The sequence below is a fragment of the Ranitomeya imitator genome, chromosome 5 (assembly GCF_032444005.1).
Source record: "Ranitomeya imitator isolate aRanImi1 chromosome 5, aRanImi1.pri, whole genome shotgun sequence".
Classification (NCBI taxonomy): domain Eukaryota; kingdom Metazoa; phylum Chordata; class Amphibia; order Anura; family Dendrobatidae; genus Ranitomeya; species Ranitomeya imitator.
The window spans coordinates 191923726-191944473 of NC_091286.1; the positions used below are offsets into that span (position 1 = coordinate 191923726).

General features: G+C 44.4%; 1 protein-coding gene across 1 annotated transcript in view; it reads left to right on the top strand.

The window, feature by feature from the left end:
- LOC138681691 (troponin I, slow skeletal muscle-like) overlaps window positions 1–20748 on the top strand; it is a 222174-nt gene that overhangs the window by 63559 nt on the left and 137867 nt on the right. Inside the window, exon 2 of the mRNA XM_069769452.1 lies at window positions 1908–1949. The gene's annotated coding sequence lies outside the window, so the exon portion shown is untranslated. The remainder of the gene's footprint in view (window positions 1–1907; window positions 1950–20748) is intronic.

Below are 20748 nucleotides of genomic sequence, written 5' to 3' on the forward strand. Positions count from 1 at the left end.
AAAAAGACCCACCGTGCCGAACTAACGGCACGGCGGTACACCCTTTGCATCTCAGAGCTTCCAGCAAAACGAATTGACAAGCTGGACAGAAAAAGTAGCAACAAAAGCAAAGAAGCACTTATCTAAGCAGAGCAGCAGGCCACAGGAAAGATCCAGAAGCTCAGATCCAACACTGGAACATTGACTAGGAGCAAGGAAGACAGAATCAGGCGGAGTTAAATAACAAAGCAGCCAACGAGCTCACCAGAACACCTGAGGGAGGAAGCTCAGAAGCTGCAGTACCACTTGTGACCACAGGAGTGAATTCAGCCACAAAATTCACAACAGGAATCCCCACATGTACTTATGCTGGCTAACAGATGTAAATCATTCAGCTGCAGCAAGAAAAACAATCTCTGAGCACTAAAAGATAGTCGTAGGACCCCCGATCATGCTCGAGAAATCTCAAGTAACGAGTATATTCGCACATCACTATTCGTAACCAAAACCAGGATTGGAACAATCAGGCTATGTGCCCACATTGCAGAAATGATGCGGAAATGTCCGCCACATTTCCACAACTCCCGGCCGCGGGTAAAACACATGTGAAATTCCCATGCATTTTCCCGCAAAACAGCAGCACTTGGAAAAGTGATTGACATGCCTATTCAGCATCAATAGTAAAAAGATAGAATATTACAAATAATAATAATAAAAAAAATATGGTTATTCTCAACTTACGACGGCCCAATCTCCTCAGTGGCACTCCCGGTACGTTCCGTTCCCAGGGATGCTTTGTGCGAAGTACCTTTGTGACGTCACGCTCACGTGACCACGACGTCATCCCAGATGATTCGCGCAATGGATCCATGGGAACGGAAGCCGCTGCGTGCACCGCTGAGAGGCGGGAGGACTCCGGGGGCCATCAGAAGGTAAGTATATCCATATTTTTTATTTCAATTATTTTTTTTTACATGAATATGGATCCCAGAGCCTGGAGGAGAGTCTCCTCTCCTCCAGACCCTGAGAACCATCCGCACATGTAGCGCTCACTTTTCGCATGGTGGGCATAGCCACATGTGTAAAGTGAGCGTTTCAATGCAATCCTATGGAGGCGGAATTGCCGCAATTCCACAGAAATAATGAACATGCTGCGGATTTCACCGCTATGCGATTCCGCAGCGGGAAAATCTGTAGCATGGGCACAGCAACTGCGGAATCCCATAGGATTGCATGGGAATGCGTTTTTTTAAGCTTTTTAAGTGTTTCCGCTGCAGCAAAAAACGCAGCAGAAACGCATAAAAAATGCAACGTGGGCACACGGCCTCAGAGGAAAAGTTTAATAGAAACATGTGCACTACTTCTGCATTTTTCATCCATTCGTAATTTTGGTTGATAAATACTGATGTGAAATACTGACCAAATACTGAACTTGTGAGGGTGCTTGATTGTTCCAGTTCTGCTTTGACTTAATACTGAACAAATACTAAACGTGTGAACATGGCCTTATTCCGGTCCTTGTGTCTTTCACATAACAACACTGACTCAGAGTATAATAGTGGATATCACTTTAGGGATCAGTCGCAGAATAAAGCAGCTATTTCTGACAATGACATAGACAATGATCTTTCAATGGAGGTCAAGCATGTGCATTGTCACTTCATTCAAGTTGGGGCACTCCATTTGAGGTGTGATGTTCAGATTTTAAAGCCACGATTTCAGTTATCCCCTGATGTTGCTTAAAATGAAAGCAGCATTGTCTTCATATTTACTACAGACCTTGCACAATATCAAATTAGCAAGGCTTTATGTTTGCTCATCATCAAATTCTGGTAAGCTAGAACTTAAACACAATGCATGTCATGTTTTCTACAATAAGAAATAATTTATATATATCTAATCACTTTTATGCTCTTTTTATCTCCTAGAAGAAATCAAAGATTTCAGCTTCACGCAAACTTCTTTTAAAGGTAATTTCATTTTTAATCCTGTATAAAACGTATTAGGAAAAAACATATTTTTTTTATCAGGACTTCATTGCCGCTGCTTCTGAGTTTGATCCACAGAGTAGTTATGTGTTGGTAGAGGAAGATAGCAGTGTGGTCAGTCCCAAAGGAATATGTAAATATGTGGTTGGGAAAAGAGAGGGAATCGGAGAAGAAAACCAAAGGACTGGTCAGAATGACATAAATATATCAAACAAAATGGCTTGGCAGTGACCATGCCTACCAACAGAAAAAGACTCATTAGGAAGATCAATGACCTAACAAAGGAACTTAACTGCCGAACATATACATCACCACGGAAAGTGCATTCCCACAAACTGCCATACATGTATGGCGTGACGATCAAGCCAGCTCACCAGTAGGGCTAGCGCCATCATCAGTAGAAATTAACGAATTTGTTCGGAAAATGTTTGTTAATTTCAAATTTGACACGAATATAGCACATTCGGATTTGTGTTCGCTTTCACAGCGGCCACAGTTTGGTAAATTATTGCGTTTCCACTAGTGCTTTTCTTATTACTTTGGCTAGGATAGGGGTGACATGTTTGATGAGGGGAGAGGGTGTGGAGAGGTTAGAGGAGTGGTGCGCTATTTTTTTGTCCCTTAACTTTGTGTGGTGATTCCGGCAGCTGATGAGGGTGCAGAAAACCATGTTAAAATGACACAATATTATGTCACAAGGTCTTCTGTGATTGGCTGTCGAAGTCACATATCAATGGCAATCTAAAAAGCGGACATCTTGCTTTGCAGGCTCCTTTTTCTCAGTGTTGCAGTGCAGAGAGAGCTCCTGATAGTGCTGCAAGAGAACTTGTCAGTTAGATAGGATTCTGTCCTGTGTGAATTCGATCTTCCAGAATGTAACTAGATGCAAAAACTGTGTGGCAGTTTCCGAAGGCTCTATTTGCTAATCCAAATTGTTTGTGGTAAAACTGTGTTTCAGTGACAAATCAGAAGACCAGATTTCCACTTAAAAATCCCTAGGCCTAATATTGTAGTACAGCAAGGAGGCCAAATTAGCTACGGTAATTCAAATAATTTGTGATAAAACTGTGTTTCAGTAAAAAATCCGAAGGCCAGATTACTGAAGAGGTTACCTGTGTTCAGGCTCTCATTTTATGGCAACGCTGTGTAAGAATTTTCCCATGCAGTGGTGCCACAAGTGACAGTATGAACTATACTGCACTCGCGGCGGAGTGATACAGTGCGGAGGATTACCTCCTGTAACTGCATTACTGGAGCCCCTGGAGAGCGGTCGCATCTGCCGATGAGACAGCTCTCTGCGGAAGATCATCGTAGGACACTCGTTATTCCATGGATTACATCAGATCAGGGAGTTTATTGTTGGTTTTTTATTTTTTTCCATGTGATCGAGGGCTTCGGGGACTAGGTGATTGGTGACTATGTACTGTATGTTATATGTACTGCATGTCTATATGTGTGCATGTGTTTTTTTTTTTTACGCTTAAACACAGTGACCGGATGATGGAACTACTACTGTCCCATCATCCGGCTAGCTGTGACTGTAGCAGGCATAGCCAGATGGGACTAGTAGTCCCATCGGACGATGCCTGAAACACACACAGCCCTGCACACACCCGCAGACCCCTGCACACTCACGCACACACACAGACACACACAAACACCTGCACACAGCCCTGCACATCTTCTCCACTTACACAAGTCACTGCCCACACACAGTCTCTGCCCACACACTCTCCCCCTCCCAATCTGCAGCGTTTCTCGCAGGCACATCCGCAGCAAAACTGCAGATCTTTTTTAAACCTGCGGTTTTGCTGTGGATTGGTTTGACACAATGGTAGTCAATAGGTGCAAAAACGCTGCAGATCTGCAGAAAAAATTGAATTTATTCGGAAAATAAAACACTGCAAATCCGCAAGTTTTTTTCCGCAGCATGTGCACACATAATGTCAATTTCACATTGACTAACATTGCTTGTGCACTGCACTGTGGATTTGATGCAATTCCACGTATTCAAAAAAGCTATGGATCCGCATCATCGTGATTGTTTTTTTTATTGACAGGTGACTGAAACCTGTGATCCTAAGGTTGTGAAGTAGCAGGATACAAGAGGGGAAGGCTACATAGAACAAGAGTGGGAAAAAGTGAGGTCATGGAGGAAGGCTTGGTGTTCGAAGTGTATGTGGATTTGGCTACTTTCACACTAGTGTCGTACGACGCACGTCGTAATGCGTCGTTTTGCAGAAAAAACGCATCCTGCAAAGTTGTCTGCAGGATGCGTTTTTTCTCCATAGGCTTGTATTAGCGACGCATTGCGACACGTCGCAACCGTAATGCGACGGTTGCGTCGTGTTGTGGCAGACCGAAGGCACCAAAAAACGTTGCATGTAACGTTTTTTGGTGCGTTGTGTCCGCCATTTCTGACCGCGCAAGCGTGGCCGGAACTCCGCCCGCTCCTCCCCGCTGCATCCGCTGCCCCTGTTGTGCTGCGCTTTCACAGCATGCGTCAGTACGTCGCCACAACGCATTGTGTCATGCGTCGTACAACGCTAGTGTGTCGTGCGTCGTAGGACACTAGTGTGAAAGTAGCCTTAGGTGCTAATGATGATGAAAGCTCAACTGAACAAACACTGTCTCATTCTATCCAAACACCACTGACAACATCTGTTACTGGATGGGCTACTTCTCTCTCTTTCTTTGACAGCTGCACAGCGTTACGCCTTGTAGATGAGAGCCAGAAAGATTATGTGCTCCAGTAAATGGCAAGTGCTGCATCAAGTGGCGTCTCCTCCTCTTCCTCCACCTTTACATCACACACAGTACAATCCTCAGAGATGATGCCTCAATCACCCTTGTTTTACCCTGCTTCAAAAATTTCCAAATGCCCAACTGACTATGGGGAACCACAGATAGGCCATTCTGCAGAGCTTTTCACATATTCTATTCCATGGCATCAGAGGTCGGCTCCGAAGATTCATGGAATCCAGAGGAGGAAAGCAACTGCACCAATGCCCAACATTTTATCATGTTGGATCTGGGGTCGGTGAAGTAGGGTCCAAGCAGAATCCAAACCTTTGTCTCCAGATGTTAACCACAGTGATCCTGTGAGACTTAGATACCAGAGGCGCATGCAGACTGTACTGTGTTGTCAGGGCAAGAAGAGGAGGAGGGTGACTCTCAGGGTGAGTAATGTGTGAACAGAGAGGATGACGATGAGGTTGTAGATCCCAGTTGGTGTGAACACAGAGATACGTAGCTGAGTAGCTGAGCAGAGGAGGTCAAGGAGAAGAAAAACGAGGAGGTTATGTTGCGAGTTCCCACTCAGACATGAAACGATGCAACCACGACAAGCACTGCATCTTCAACCCTTGCCTATCCTGGGCCTTTTTTGAGACTGCAAAGGATGACCAGACACACTTTATCTGTCAAATTTGCAAAAAAAAGCTCAGTTCAGGCAAAAATTGGAATAATTTGACTACTACATGCATGAAGCGGCATATGCGTGATCAACATGCTTTAGTGTGGGAATCTCAGTGAGCTAAAATGTAGACTAGCGGGTCTCACCAACCACCGGCCATCCATCAACCACATCTGCTGCTTTTTCCTCCTCCGTCACCTTGCCAAGTCTTCTCAAACAGGTCTGAGGCCACAAAAACTTCACTTTTTTACCCCCTATAGTCAGGGTGAGTGACAACCCATCAGCTGTTATGGAAGTAGACATGTCTGCTGTTTTTGTTTCACCAAGTGTAACACATCTTTCTCAATCCACCATAACATTTCTGCCTGCACCTCACTCACAGTCCAGCAGTTTGTCCTGTTCTCCGTACTTCTCCCTCTGTCAGCACAGCAGCCAGCCCTCAGTCCCGCAGTTGTGGTCACATAAAAGAATGTTTCCCACTACAAATGCCAAATCTAAGAGTTTGAACTTCACCATCTCCAATTTGTTGGCCATGTAAATGCTGCCTTTCTACCTGGTTGATATAGTCAGTTTCAGAAAGTTGATTGCCATCTCAGTCTCCCAGTACCAGTTGTTCAGTTGCCATTACTTTTCTAAGAAAGCTGTGACTGCGCTATACCAACATGTCATCAGCAACAGCACCTGTTCCCTGAAACTATCTATGCTGCCAGGGTGCATTTCACCACTGACACCTGGACGAGCAAACATGGGCAGGAACCTTACATCTCACTGACTGGGCACTGAGTGACTCTGTTGGCTGTGGGGGCAGGCAGTTAAGAGGCTGCTCCACAACTCTTTGTATCTCCAAGTCTTGCTGGATAATCTTTTGTATCTAACACTTCCTCCACTGTTTCTGGCTTCTCCACATCCTCTAGGGCCTCCACCTGTGCCCTCAACCTCTTCCTTAATCAGACACGCATTCCAACAGTGTAGATAGAATCTCCCCCATTTCCATACTGCTGCAGTTGACTTTGTCGAACTTCCTCCCATGTCCCTACTGCATCTCTGGAGCTCAGCCACAGCGATCTTGGGGTTCTTCTTTACCTTTCTCACCAAGACTCTTCTCCCAAGAGTACTCAGTTTGGCTGGACGGCCAGGTCTAGGAAGACTTCTGTTGGTCCCAAACTTCTTCCATTTAAGTATTATAGAAGCCACTACAGAAATTCTGTTGTAACCTTGGCAGGATCTGTGCTATGCCACAATTCTGTCTCTGAGCTCTTGGCCAGGTCCTTTGACCTCATGATTCTCATTTGGTCTGACATGCACTGTGAGCTGTGAGGTCTTATCTAGACAGGTGTGTGCCTTTCCAAATCAAGCCCTATCAGTTTAATTAAACACAGCTGGTCTTCAATGAAGGAGTAGAACCATCTCAATGAGGATCACAAGGAAATGGACAGCATGTGACTTAAATATGAGTGTCTGAGCAAAGGGTCTGAATACTTATGACCATGTGATTTTTCAGTTGTTTTTTTATAATAAATAGGTAAACATTTCTACATTTCTGTTTTTTTCAGTCAAGAAGGGGTGCAGAGTGTACATTAATGAAAAAATAAGTTACCTTTTTTAAATTTACCAAATGGCTGTAATGAAACAAAGAGTGAAAATGTAAAGGGGTCTGAATACTTTCCGTACTCACTGTATTAGTGGCTGTAAGCTAGTGGTAAAATTTTGTGCATAGCTCTTCCCATGCTCAAATACCTCCAGATCTAAAAATGATATAGAGGTAGGAGACAAACTGTAAGTCAAAAGATGTGGTGATTGTTCAGATTCAGAGTCTCAATGAATCTGATACAATCCATCTCCGTGTCTGTCCAGAAGAAAGAAATGTCATCTATGTAACAATGCCAGTGAGAAATATGATTTTGGTAGGCACATAGAGTGAAGTTGCCTCCCACCAGCCTAAAAATACATTAACGTAGGCCTGTGTACAATGTGCCCCATTGCCACACCAGATAGTTTTGAAAAAAGGACCTATCAAAGACAAAGTAGTTGTATTGCAGCACAAAGTCCAAAAAATGTATCTAAGAAGTATGTAACAGCACACATACCGTCGTTGTGATCGATGTTTGAATACAGCGACTCCACATCGCTGGAGACCAAAAATGACTTCTGGGAAAGCCCGACATCCTATCAGAGTTGGATAAAGTGAGTAGTATCCTTAACATGCGATGGTAGCTGCTTAACTATAGGCTGTAAAAAATAATCAATGTACATACTCGCCTTCTCACAGAGACTGCTTATACTGTATACTATGGTCCATTTTGGTGGTTTCTCTAGGTTCTTGTGTACCTTGGGTAACATATAGAATGTCAGATACAATAGGATGTTCAGCCAAGATAATTTTTTTTTCTTTGGTCAAAATAATATCATGACCGAGGGGCGTGGCCTGGCAATGGCTCAAGTGGATGTGTTCACTAAGGTTATGTTTCCACGGTCAGGATTGGCTCAGGATTTGACACAGGTGAAATATGCATCTGAGGTCACTGGCAGGTCACTTGCGTTTTTTACATGCGTTTTTGATGGTTTTTTTCATTACATGAGTTTTTTTGTCACTTGAATTAAAGCTTATTGAAAGTTGGCTTCTGGGAAGGAAAAAAAGTGATTTTCTGTTTGCAGATAGAGTATGTGCACACAGTCAGTAAACGCTGCGGGATGGACGCTGCCTACAGCCGCAGCGTCCAACCCGCAGCGCCAGATGTTACAGCATAGTGGATGGGATTTCAAGAAATCCCATCTCCACTATGCATTCAAAGATGGAGGTGGCAGACCTGCATAAACGGACATGTGGTGCGTCTTTCCAGACCACAGCATGTCTATTTACGTTGTGGAGACGCTCAGTCCCCGCAACGTAAATTTTCCATAGACTATCATTAGATGCGGTAAAACCGCATCTAATTATTAGTCACATGCGTATTAACACAGCTTACTATGCATGTGTACTAATTTACAGATGTTGAATCTTGTGCCATTGTGTCACATCCGGAAGTACGTGACAGGCCTGGGTCACACTTGCGAGTGTGATGTGAGAAACTTGCAAGAGTCTCTCGCATCAACAACTGGCAGTGCCGATGGCACTCTGGACCGGCGTGTGCAGCTGCATCGAAATACATGCAGCCGCACAGTCCGGTCCCGAGTGCCGAGTGTTGATATGAGAGACTGGGGGCCATTGTTTATAGCCTGGGAAGGGGGTAATACCCATGGAGCTTCCCAGGCTATTAATATCAGCTCACAGCTGTATACTTAGCCTTTACTAGCTATTAACCCCTTCCCGACCCATGACGCCACGTAGGCGTCATGAAAGTCGGTGCCATTCCGACCCATGACGCCTATGCGGCGTCATGGAAAGATCGCGTCCCTGCAGGCCGGGTGAAAGGGTTAACTCCCATTTCACCCGATCTGCAGGGACAGGGGGAGTGGTAGTTTAGCCCAGGGGGGGTGGCTTCACCCCCTCGTGGCTACGATCGCTCTGATTGGCTGTTGAAAGTGAAACTGCCAATCAGAGCGATTTGTAATATTTCACCTATTATAACGGGTGAAATATTACAATCCAGCCATGGCCGATGCTGAAATATCATCGGCCATGGCTGGAAATACTAGTGTGCCCCCACCCCACCCCACCGATCGCCCCCCCAGCCCTCCGATCTGGCCGGTACACTGCTCCGGCTCCCCTCCGTCCAGTGCTCCGCTCCCCCCCGTGCTCTTGTCCGCTCCCCCCGTGCTCCAATCACCCCCCCTGCACTCCGATCCACCCCCCCGGTGCTCCGTTTCACCCCCCCGTGCTCCATTCCAGCCCCCCCGTGCTCCGTTCCACGCCCCCGTGCTCCGTTCCACCCCTCCCGCACTCCGATTCCCCCCCCCGTGCTCCGATCCCCCCCCCCGTGGTCCCCCCCCACCCCATCATACTTACCGATCAAGCCGGGGTCCCGTCCGTCTTCTCCCTGGGCGCCGCCATCTTCCAAAATGGCGGGCGCATGCGCAGTGCGCCCGCCGAATCTGCCGGCCGGCAGATTCGTTCCAAAGTGCATTTTGATCACTGAGATAGATTATATCTCAGTGATCAAAATAAAAAAAATAATAAATGACCCCCCCCCCTTTGTCACCCCCATAGGTAGGGACAATAAAAAAATAAATACATTTTTTTTTTCCACTAATGTTAGAATATCGTTAGGGTTAGGGTTAGGGGTAGGGTTAGGGTTAGGGCTAGGGGTAGGGTTAGGGGTAGGGTTAGAGTTAGGGGTAGGGTTAGGGGTAGGGGTAGGGGTAGGGTTAGGGGTAGGGTTAGGGTTAGGGCTAGGGGTAGGGTTAGGGCTAGGGTTAGGGTTTCGGTATGTGCACACGTATTCTGGTCCTCTGCGGATTTTTCCGCTGCGGATTTGATAAATCCGCAGTGCTAAACCGCTGCGGATTTATGGCGGATTTACCGCGGTTTTTCTGCGCATTTCACTGCGGTTTTACAACTGCGATTTTCTATTTGAGCAGTTGTAAAACCGCTGCGGAATCCGCACAAAGAAGTGACATGCTGCGGAATGTAAACCGCTGCGTTTCCGTGCAGTTTTTCCGCAGCATGGGCACAGCGATTTTTGTTTCCCGTAGGTTTACATTGAACTGTAAACTCATGGGAAACTGCTGCGGATCCGCAGCATTTTCCGCAGCGTGTGCACATACCTTTAGAATTAGGCTATGTGCACACGGTGCGGATTTGGCTGCGGATCCGCAGCAGTGTTCAATCAGGTTTACAGTACCATGTAAACATATGAAAAACCAAATCCGCTGTGCCCATGGTGCGGAAAATACCGCGCGGAAACGCTGCGTTGTATTTTCCGCAGCATGTCAATTCTTTGTGCGGATTCCGCAGCGTTTTACACCTGTTCCTCAATAGGAATCCGCAGGTGAAATCCGCACAAAAAACACTGGAAATCCGCGGAAAATCCGCAGGTAAAACGCAGTGCCTTTTACCCGCGGATTTTTCAAAAATGGTGCGAAAATATCTCACACGAATCCGCAACGTGGGCACATAGCCTTAGGGTTAGGGTTGGAATTAGGGTTGTGGTTATGGTTAGGGGTGTGTTGGGGTTAGGGTTGTGGTTAGGGGTGTGTTGCGGTTAGGGTTGTGTTTAGGGTTATGGCTACAGTTGGGATTAGGGTTAGGGGTGTGTTGGGGTTAGTGTTGGAGGTAGAATTGAGGGGTTACCACTGTTTAGGCACATCAGGGGTCTCCAAACGCAACATGGCGCCACCATTGATTCCAGCCAATCTCGTATTCAAAAAGTCAAATGGTGCTCCCTCACTTCCGAGCCCTGACGTGTGCCCAAACAGTGGTTTACCCCCACATATGGGGTACCAGCATACTCAGGACATACTGCGCAACAATTACTGGGGTCCAATTTCTCCTGTTACCCTTGTGAATCAAAAAAAATGCTTGCTAAAACATAATTTTTGAGGAAAGAAAAATGATTTTTTATTTTCACGGCTCTGCGTTGTAAACGTCTGTGAAGCACTTGGGGGTTCAAAGTGCTCACCACATATCTAGATAAGTTCCTTGGGGGGTCTAATTTCTAAAATGGGGTCACTTGTGGGGGTTTCTACTGTTTAGGCACACCAGGGGCTCTGCAAACGTAACGTGACACCCGCAGACCATTCCATCAAAGTCTGCATTTCAAAAGTCACTACTTCCCTTCTGAGCCCCGACGTGTGCCCAAACAGTGGTTTACCCCCACTCATGGGGTATCAGCGTACTCAGGAGAAACTGGACAACAACTTTTGGGGTCCAATTTCTCCTGTAACCCTTGGGAAAATAAAAAATTCTGGGCTAAATAATTATTTTTGAGGAAAGAAAACGTATTTATTATTTTCACGGCTCTGCATTATAAACTTCTATGAAGCACTTGGGGGTTCAAAGTGCTCACCACACATCTAGATAAGTTCCTTTCGGGGTCTAGTTTCCAAAATGGGGTCACTTGTGGGGGGTTTCTACTGTTTAGGCACATCAGGGGCTCTGCAAACGCAACGTGACGCCCGCAGAGCATTCCATCAAAGTCTGCATTTCAAAACGTCACTACTTCAATTCCAAGCCCCGGCATGTGCCCAAACAGTAGTTTACCCCAACATATGGGGTATCACCGTACTCAGGAGAAACTGGACAACAAATATTGGGGTCAAATTTCTCCTGTTACCCTTGGGAAAATTAAAAAATTCTGGGCTAAATAATTATTTTTGAGGAAAGAAAACGTATTTATTATTTTCACGGCTCTGCATTATAAACTTCTATGAAGCGCTTGGGGGTTCAAAGTACTCACCACACATCTAGATAAGTTCCTTTCGGGGTCTAGTTTCCAAAATGCGGTCACTTGTGGGGGGTTTCTACTGTTAAGCCACATCAGGGGCTCTGCAAACGCAACGTGACGCCCACAGAGCATTCCATCAAAGTCTGCATTTCAAAACGTCACTACTTCACTTCCGACCCTCGGCATGTGCCCAAACAGTGGTTTACCCCCACATATGGGGTATCAGCGTACTCAGGAGAAACTGGACAACAACTTTTGGGGTCCAATTTCTTCTGTAACCCTTGGGAAAATAAAAAATTCTGGGCTAAATAATTATTTTTGAGGAAAGAAAACGTATTTATTATTTTCACGGCTCTGCATTATAAACTTCTATGAAGCACTTGGGGGTTCAAAGTGCTCACCACACATCTAGATAAGTTCCTTTGGGGGTCTAGTTTCCAAAATGGGGTCACTTGTGGGGGATTTCTACTGTTAAGCCACATCAGGGGCTCTGCAAACGCAACGTGACGCCCACAGAGCATTCCATCAAAGTCTGCATTTCAAAACGTCACTACTTCACTTCCGAGCCCCGGCATGTGCCCAAACAGTGATTTACCCCCACATATGGGGTATCATCGTACTCAGGAGAAACTGGACAACAACTTTTGGGGTCAAATTTCTCCTGTTACCCTTGGGAAAATAAAAAATTGCAGGCTAAAAGATCATTTTTGAGAAAATAATTTTTTTTTTTTTTCATGGCTCTGCGTTATAAACTTCTGTGAAGCACTTGGGGGTTCAAAGTCCTCACCACACATCTAGATTAGTTCCTTTGGGGGTCTAGTTTCCAAAATGGTGTCATTTCTGGGGGATCTCCAAAGTTTAGGCACACAGGGGCTCTCCAAACGTGACATGGTGTCCGCTAATGATTGGAGCTAATTTTCCATTTAAAAAGCCAAATGGCGTGCCATCCCTTCCGAGCCCTGCCGTGCGCCCAAACAGTGGTTTACCCCCACATATTGGGTATCTGCGTACTCAGGACAAACAGGACAACAATATTTGGGGTCCAATTTCTCCTATTATCCTTGGCAAAATAGGAAATTCCAGGCTAAAAAATCATTTTTGAGGAAAGAAAAATTATTTTTTATTTTCATGGCTCTGCGTTATAAACTTCTGTGAAGCACCTGGGGGTTTAAAGTGCTCAATATGCATCTAGATAAGTTCCTTGGGGGGTCTAGTTTCCAAAATGGGGTCACTTGTGGGGGAGCTCCAATGTTTAGGCACACAGGGGCTCTCCAAACGCGACATGGTGTCCGCTAACAATTGGAGCTAATTTTCCATTCAAAAAGTCAAATGGCGCGCCTTCCCTTCCGAGCCCTGCCGAGTGCCCAAACAGTGGTTTACCCCCACATATGAGGTATCGACGTACTCGGGAGAAATTGCCCAACAAATTTTATGATCCATTTTACCCTACTGCCCATGTGAAAATGAAAAAATTGAGGCGAAAAGAATTTTTTTGTGAAAAAAAAGTACTTTTTCATTTTTACAGATCAATTTGTGAAGCACCTGAGGGTTTAAAGTGCTCACTAGGCATCTAAATAAGTTCATTGGGGGGTCTAGTTTCCAAAATGGGGTCACTTGTGGGGGAGCGCCAATGTTTAGGCACACAGGAGCTCTCCAAACGCGACATGGTGTCCGCTAACGATGGAAATAATTTTTCATTCAAAAAGTCAAATGGCGCTCCTTCCCTTCCGAGCCTTACCATGTGCCCAAACAGTGGTTTACCCCCACATGTGAGGTATTGGTGTACTCAGGAGAAATTGCCCAACACATTTTAGGATCCATTTTATCCTGTTGCCCATGTGAAAATGAAAAAATTGAGGCTAAAAGAATTTTTTTGTGAAAAAAAAGTACTTTTTCATTTTTACGGATTAATTTGTGAAGCACCTGGGGGTTCAAAGTGCTCACTATGCATCTAGATAAGTTCCTTGGGGCGTCTAGTTTCCAAAATGGGGTCACTTGTGGGGGAGCTCCAATTTTTAGGCACACGGGGGCTCTCCAAACGTGACATGGTGTCCGCTAAAGAGTGGAGCCAATTTTTGATTCAAAAAGTCAAATGGCGCTCCTTCCCTTCCAAGCCCTGCCGTGCGCCCAAACAGTGGTTTACCCCCACATATGAGGTATCAGCGTACTCAGGACAAATTGGACAACAACTTTCGTGGTTCAGTTTCTCCTTTTACCATTGGGAAAATAAAAAAATTGTTGCTAAAAGATAATTTTTGTGACTAAAAAGTTAAATGTTCATTTTTTCCTTCCATGTTGCTTCTGCTGCTGTGAAGCACCTGAAGGGTTAATAAGCTTCTTGAATGTGGTTTTGAGTACCTTGAGGGGTGCAGTTTTTAGAATGGTGTCACTTTTGGGTATTTTCAGCCATATAGACCCCTCAAACTGACTTCAAATGTGAGGTGGTCCCTAAAAAAAATGGTTTTGTAAATTTCGTTGTAAAAATGACAAATCGCTGGTCAAATTTTAACCCTTATAACTTCCTAACAAAAAAAATTTTGTTTCCAAAATTGTGCTGATGTAAAGTATACATGTGGGAAATGTTATTTATTAACTATTTTGTGTCACATATCTCTCTGGTTTAACAGAATAAAAATTCAAAATGTGAAAATTGCGAAATTTTCAAAATTTTCGCCAAATTTCCGTTTTTATCACAAATAAACGCAGAATTTATTGACCTAAATTTACCACTAACATGAAGCCCAATATGTCACGAAAAAACAATCTCAGAACCGCTAGGATCCGTTGAAGCGTTCCTGAGTTATTACCTCATAAAGGGACACTGGTCAGAATTGCAAAAAACGGCAAGGTCTTTAAGGTCAAAATAGGCTGGGTCATGAAGGGGTTAAAATAGGGGGACCCCCCAAAAAAATGATGTGGGATCCCTCCAAAATTAATAACCAGCAAAGTTTAGGCAGACAGCTGCGGGCTGATATTAATAGCCAAGTAAAGTATATTGGCCCCCCCGGCTACAAACACCAGTTAACAGCCGTCCCAGAAATGGCACATCTCTGTGATGCGCTAATTCCGGCACTTAGCCTCACTCTTCCCACTTGCTCTGTAGTGGTGGCAAGTGGGGTAATAGTTTGGGGGTTAATGTCACCTTTGTATTGCAAAGTGACATTAAGCCCAGCTTAGTAATGGAAGGTGTCAATAAGACACCTATGCATTACTAATCCTATAGTTGTTAAGAGGTTGAATACACAGCCAGAATAAAGTATTTTAATGAAATAAAACACCACACATTTTCCTATCTTTACTGTACAGCTAATCCATGCAACGGCCTTGATCTTCCATAATAAAAATAATAAATCAACACAAATACGTAGTCCTTAATAACGAGTGTCCCACGACGAGTCCAACTCTGCTACATCTGGCGGTCACCTGCACTGCAGTGTTCTCACAATCAGCTGATCAGCTGACCATGACTAGCCTAATGACCGGAGATAACCCCGGCGGTCACGTTCTTGGCAGTTCTTGCGGTCAGCTCAGTCATCGCGAGAACTGCAGTGGACGTGAACTTCCGGCGGTCACAAGGTAAGACACTATTTAAATTAGTTTGTATGCATAGTAAGCTGCGTTTCCGCAGTTATTACGCATGTGACTAATAATTAGATGCGGTTTTACCGCATCTAATAATAGTCAATGGGAAATTTACGCTGCGGGGACAGAGGATCCCCTTCAAAAAAGCTGGACCGCGAAACGTGCATCAGGGGTGTTTGGGAAGCGGTGGGAGTCACCCTCACTTATGGGTAAGCATGCTAATTTCATCGCAGTAGTTCCAGACATATGATGGGTATTTTACCGATGGATTTAATTACATAGCGTTCTGATGGTTGGAGCTACAGTACAGTCATGGCCAAAATTTTTGAGAATGACACCAAAATTATATTTTCACATGATCTGCTGCCCTCTGGTTTTTATTAGTGTTTGTCTGATGTTTATATCACATACAGAAATATAATTGCAATCATATTATGAGTACCAATAGGTTATTCGCAGTTAGAATGAGTTAATGCAGCAAGTCAATATTTGCAGTGTTGACCCATCTTCTTCAAGACCTCTGCAATTCTCCCTGGCATGCTCTCAATCAACTTCTGGACCAAATCCTGACTGATAGCAGTCCATTCTTGCATAATCAATGCTTGCAATTTGCCAGAATTTGTTGGTTTTTGTTTGTCCACCCGTCTCTTGATGATTGACCACAAGTTCTCAATGGGATTAACATCTGGGGAGTTTCCAGGCCATGGACCCAAAATCTCTATGTTTTGTTCCATGAGCCATTTAGTTATCACCTTTGCTTTATGGCAAGGTGCTCCATCATGCTGGAAAAGGCATTGTTGGGCGCCAAACTGCTCTTGAACGGTTGGGAGAAGTTGCTCTTGGAGGACATTCTGGTACCATTCTTTATTCATGGCTGTGTTTTTAGGCAAGACTGTGAGTGAGCCGATTCCCTTGGCTGAGAAGCAACCCCACACATGAATGGTTTCAGGATGCTTTACAGTTGGCATGAGACATGACTGGTGGTAGCGCTCACCTCTTCTTCTCTGAATAAGCTGTTTTCCAGATGTCCCAAACAATCGAAAAGGGGATTCATCAGAGAAAATGACTTTGCCCCAGTCCTCAGCAGTCCACTCCCTGTACCTTTTGCAGAATATCAGTCGGTCCCTGATGTTTTTTTCTGGAGAGAAGTGGCTTCTTTGCTGCCCTCCTTGAAACCAGGCCTTGCTCAAAGAGTCTCCGCCTCACAGTGCGTGCAGAAGCACTCACACCAGCCTGCTGCCATTCCTGAGCAAGCTCGGCACTGCTGGTAGTACGATCCCACAGCTGAAACACGTTTAAGATACGGTCCTGGCGCTTGTGGTCTTTCTTGGGCGCCCTGGAGCCTTTTTGACAACAACGGAAGCTCTCTCCTTGAAGTTCTTGATGATACGATAGATTGTTGACTGAGGTGCAATCTTTGTAGCTGCGATACTCTTCCCTGTTAGGCCATTTTTGTGCAGTGCAATGATTGCTGCACATGTTTCTTTAGAGATAACCATGGTTAACTGAAGAGAAACAATGATACCAAGCACCAGCCTCCTTTTAAAGTGTCCAGTGATGTCATTCTTACTTAATCATGACTGATCGCCAGCCCTGTCCTCATCAACACCCACACCTGTGTTAATGGATCAATCACTAAAACGATGTTAGCTGCTCCTTTTAAGGCAGGACTGCAATGATGTTGAAATGTGTTTTGGGGGTTAAAGTTCATTTTCTGGGCAAATATTGACTTTGCAAGTACAGTAATTGCTGTTAAGCTGATCACTCTGACATTCAGGAGTATATGCAAATTGCCATTAGAAAAAATGAAGCAGTAGACTTTGGAAAAATTAATATTTGTCTCATTCTCAAAATTTTTGTCCATGACTGTACTCTGTGTGGGGTGATTATTATCATGCCAATGCCTTGAGGGAATATGAATTGTCTCCCACTTTCTTCCCTTTTCTACCACTAGTTTTTCCTTCTGGCACCTCCTGTTTTTTGGGTCTTTATTATATTGATGTATTTGTATGTGCTACTTAGCCTAATAAAAGTAATTTTTTATCATGATTGGTGAGATATTGTTTATACTCCCTTTTTTTGTATATAAGGTAAATAGACAGGCTGCAGTCTATAAAGACACGCTGCATGTCTGGTTACGCATGTCTATTGCCTGCATCTTTGTACGCATAGTGGAGATGGGATTTCATGAAATTCCCTGCATATGCTGTAACATGTGGTCCTTATGGGTTGGACGCTGCGGCTGTACGCAGCGTCAAAAGCGCAGCGTTTACTGACCGTGGAAACATACCCTAAAGCTTCTGCTGCTGCGGGGGATTTAAGGGCCATGGATAAGGCTAAATGCTGCAAAAAAGAGTTATAGGACATCAGGCATTGAGTACCAGCAAATGAGAGGTGAGGTGGATGAACAGTTGTGTATTTGCGGTAATGGGGAAGCCTATGAGAGGAGAGAGAAGAGGTCCTTGTGTCTTCAAGCTTGCAACAGAGCAAGATCGTCCTCCTGAAACTGTTTCCTCTTGGGACAAACATACTGCAGCCTACTGTGTGGAGAAAAGCAAGAAGGGAGCCACATGTCTGTGCTTCAGGCCCTGGTGTACGGTGTTCATTTTAGGACATGGTCACAAATCAAAGTCAAACATCAGAAATACTCTGTCTGATACCTGATTCTGATACTTGAGTCTGATACCTGAGTCTGATACCTGAGTCTGATACCTGAGTCTGATACCTGAGTCTGATACCTGAGTCTGATACCTGAGTCTGATACCTGACTCTGATACCTGACTCTGATACTTGACTCTGATACCTGACTCTGATACCTGACTCTGATACCTGACTCTGATACCTGACTCTGATACCTGACTCTGATACTTGAGTCTGATACCTGAGTCTGATACTTGACTCTGATACATGAAATTAGTAAAATTAGCTAAAATTAGTACCTGGGATCACTTGAGCTTGTGGTTGCAATGGTAAGGCTGACGGCTGTAGTCTCTAGACGCCGGCTCCGTTTTTTTCCACCGGATTCGTTTTTCTTCTGCCGGATCCATTTTTTTTACGCCGTCTCCGTTTTTCTTTTGCCGAATCCATTTTTTTTACGTCGGATCCGTTTTTTTCTGCCGGATCCATTTTTTTTCGCCGGATCCGGGTTTTTTTTTACGCCGGATCCGTTTTTTTGCGCCGGATCCCTTTTTTTTCTGCCGGATCCGTTTTTTTTTGGCCATATCCATTTTTTTCTGCCGGATCCGTTTATTTTCCGCCGGATCTGTTTTTTTTTCACCGGATCCGTTTTTTTACGCCGGATCCGTTTTTATCTGCCAGATACGTTTTTTTTTCGCCGGATCCGTTTTTTTACACCGGATACATTTTTTTTAGGCCGGATCCGTTTTTTTTACCCCGATTCCGTTTTTTTCGCCATATCCGTTTTTTTCTGCCAGATCCATTTTTTTTCGCCGTATCCGTTTTTTTTACGCCGGATCCGTTTTTTCGCCGGATCCGTTTTTTTTTGCCATATCCGTTTTTTTCTGCCAGATCCGTTTTTTTACGCCAGATCCGGTTTTTTACGCCGATTCCGTTTTTTTTTCGCCATATCCTTTTTTTTCTGCCGGATCCATTTTTTTCGCCATATCCGTTTTTTTTACGCCGGATCCGTTTTTTTACGCCGGATCCATTTTTCTTCATCGGATCCGTTTTTTTCCGCCAAATCCATTTTTCTTCTGTGGAAAAAAACGGATCCGGCTTAAAAAAAACGGAATTGGCGTAAAAAAACGGATCTGGCGTAAAAAAAATGGATCCGGCAGAAAAAAACGGATATGGCGAAAAAAAAGGATCCGGCAGAAAAAAACGGATCCGGCATAAAAAATACGGATCCGGCGTTAAAAAAAAACGGATATGGCGAAAAAAATGGATCCGGCAGAAAAAAATGGATATGGCGAAAAAAACGGAATCAGCGTAAAAAAACCCGGATCTGGCGTAAAAAAACAGATTCGGCAGAAAAAAACAGATATGGCGAAAAAAAAACGGATCCGGCAGAAAAAACGGATCCGGCGAAAAAAACCGGATCCGGCGTTAAAAAAACGGATCCGGCGTTAAAAAAACGGATATTGCGAAAAAAAATGGATCCGGCAGAAAAAAACGGAATCAGCGTAAAAAAACGGATCTGGCAGAAAAAAATGGATATGGCGAAAAAAAAAACCGGATCCGGCGAAAAAAACAGATCCGGCGTAAAAAAAACGGATACGGCGAAAAAAATGGATCAGGCAGAAAAAAACGGATATGGCGAAAAAAAACGGAATCGGCATAAAAAAAAATGGATCCGGCGTAAAAAAAATGGATCCGGCAGAAAAAAAACAAATATGGTGAAAAAAGCCGGATCCGGCAGAAAAAAAATGGATCCGGCGCAAAAAAAAACGGAACCGGCGTAAAAAAAAAATGGATCCGGCGTAAAATAAATGGATCCGGCAGAAAAAAACGGATATGGCGAAAAAAACGGATCCGGCAGAAAAAACGGATATGGCGAAAAAAAACGGATCCGGCGTAAAAAAATAACGGATCCGGCGTAAAATAAACGGATCTGGCAGAAAGAAACGGATATGGCGAAAAAAAACGGATCCGGCAGAAAAAAACGGATCCAGCGGAAAAAAAACGGATCCGGCAAAAAAAAATGGATCTGGCAAAAAAAAACGGATCCGACGTAAAAAAAAAATGGATTGGGCAGAAGAAAAACGGAGACGGCGTAAAAAAATGGATCCGGCAGAAGAAAAACGGATCCGGTGGAAAAAAAACGGATCCGGCGTCTAGAGACTACAGCCGTCGGCCTTACCATTGCACCACAAGCTCAAGTGATCCCAGGTACTAATTTTAGCTAATTTTACTAATTTCATGTATCAGAGTCAAGTATCAGACTCAGGTATCAGAGTCAAGTATCAGAGTCAAGTATCAGAGTCAGGTATCAGAGTCAGGTATCAGAGTCAGGTATCAGAGTCAGGTATCAGAGTCAAGTATCAGACTCAGGTATCAGAGTCAGGTATCAGACTCAGGTATCAGACTCAGGTATCAGACTCAGGTATCAGACTCAGGTATCAGACTCAGGTATCAGACTCAAGTATCAGAATCAGGTATCAGACAGAGTATTTCTGATGTTTGACTTTGATTTGTGACCATGTCCTAAAATGAACACCGTACTGCTGAATGCTGGCTGAGCCCCCTCTGCATGAACTAAGGAAAGTGTATATGTAAAATCCGCTGGGTTCTTTGTAGCTAAGAGTTGACTGTGTCCTGTGTCACTGAGGGGTTAAGAAGTGAAACGAAACATTGTGCCTTAAATACACTGTTTTAGGCTCCTCAGTAGTGTTGAGCCACCACCCTAGTGTTCGAGTTCAGTTCATTGAATTGGGGCATGTTCGTCAAACGTTCGATGAACACCGTCGAACCCAATTGAAACCAATGGCAGGAAACACAAACA